This window comes from Terrapene carolina, unplaced genomic scaffold (assembly GCF_002925995.2).
Source record: "Terrapene carolina triunguis isolate 2854851 unplaced genomic scaffold, T_m_triunguis-2.0 Scaffold49785, whole genome shotgun sequence".
Taxonomy (NCBI): Eukaryota; Metazoa; Chordata; order Testudines; family Emydidae; genus Terrapene; species Terrapene triunguis.
This window is the reverse complement of record NW_020714136.1, coordinates 1-1,676: the sequence shown is the minus strand read 5'-3', so window position 1 is coordinate 1,676 and position 1,676 is coordinate 1. Positions and strand designations below refer to the sequence as shown.

The window sequence follows — 1,676 nt, the reverse complement described above, 5'->3', positions numbered from 1 at the left end:
GGTCAGGGGACAAGGCGCGGGCGGGAGGGGTTGGGAGTTCTGAGGGGGGCAGGAAGTCCTGTTTTTTGATTGTTGAAATACTGTAACCCTAGTTCTGCCCCTGCCCCCGCTTAGTCCCAGCTCCCCCCTCCCCGCCCCTGACTGGCCACGCCCCCCGCACAGTCAGTGTCCGCCCCCTGCCCAGACTCCGCCCATCCTCCCACGCGATTGGCCCCTGGCCCCCTGGGTGCCCCCCCCCCCGAACAGGGGAGTTTAGGGCCAAGTGAGGGCACAACGGCTTCAGCAGGTGATACTGCGCATGCGCCTCGTGTTCCGCGCGCATGCGCAATGCGGCCAAGACAGCGCGCGCGGGGGCTCAGCGCCGCCGAACCCGCCTCCCGGGTCTGACCCGGTGTCACCGCGTCTGACGGGCCAGGTACAGGGGCGGGGCGGGGCCTGTGGAGCGGGAGGGGGGGGGTCTGTACCGGCTGGGCCCGAGAGGACGGCAGCGTCCCGGGGCAGGCTGGGAGCTGTAGTTCCCGACGGACCACGGGCCGGAAATGACGTCGGCCCAACCGACGGGCGGAGGCGGTTAGCGGTGCGCGTGTGGGCGGCCCTCCCACCCTCTGATTGGCGGAGAGACGCCGGTGCACCGGACGCAGCAGCGCGCGCGGGGCCGGCCGACCGAGACTCCGGGAGCCAGAGGTGGGGGAGGGGGCAGAGGGTGTGAAAGGGGGGGTCAGGTGAGGGGGGTTGGAAAACTGTTGCTGTGAATCTCTCTCAGCGGAGGGGGGGAGGGGACGGAAGGAGGTTCGATCCCTGCTGCAATGATCCGTTTAAAAGGAGTCCGGTCCCCTCCCCCCTGAGCCATGTTTCCGGTCTCGCTGAGACGCGGGTTAATCCGGAGTCACTGCCCGGCGGAACAGGGAGTGACTCCAATTCCCACGGGGGCAGATAAGATCGGGATGTGACCCTGTGGGGAGCGGGTTTCAGTTGTTGCCAAAGGGGGGAAAGTTGCTCAGTTTCTCTCTGTCTCTTTCTCTGCCTCAGGATATTGGGGTTGAGCTTCCTGGGAGCCCAGGCTGAGCAGCTGCTGCTCCCCCAGCGGGATCGGGGCTGGGGAGTGACCTCTGCGCCCAGCCAAGGTGAGGATTTTCTCCAGCTGTAATTAGCCCCATAGGTCAACCCAAGGCTCTGCCCACCCCAGCATCTGAGTCAGAGACGCCAGGTGATGGATAGAGACCTCAGGGACCTGGGCATGGGCATGAGAGTGACTCTGCACAAACAGCCCCTCCCCACCCCATGTCTCTCCTCCCCATAGCAATTGCAGGAGCCGATCCAGCCATAGGAGAGCGAACCCCCAGGATTGGCTGTCCGCCAGAGGAGGAGAAACAGGGGAAGGGAGACACAAGGAGAGAGAGAGACTGAAAAGGGCAGTGGGGAGAGAGATTCCCCAATTTCTGACTGGCCCCACACACTTATTGCCGCATCCCTGGGCAGATTCACTTTCCTGGGAACAAGGTGAGGTGCAAGGGGAGCAAAACCCAGTTCCTGACTCTACCTGTTCCCCCCAGCGGTGGGAGTGAGCTGCCCTGGGGACAGTGTCAGGGGGAATCCCCCAGTGTCACTCCTTTTGTTCTGCTTTTCTCTCCCATTTGGTTCCCAGACTTTGTTACTGGGAGGGTTTCAAAATGTCT

At 63.7% G+C, this 1,676-nt stretch overlaps 1 long non-coding RNA gene across 1 annotated transcript; it reads left to right on the top strand.

Moving 5' to 3' along the window:
- The first annotated feature begins 589 nt into the window (after positions 1-589).
- Positions 590-1,349, top strand: LOC113405709. The gene is made up of 3 exons (XR_003369548.2): positions 590-684; positions 1,030-1,124; positions 1,301-1,349. It is a non-coding gene; the product is annotated as an uncharacterized LOC113405709 (long non-coding RNA).
- Positions 1,350-1,676: the final 327 nt, after the last annotated feature.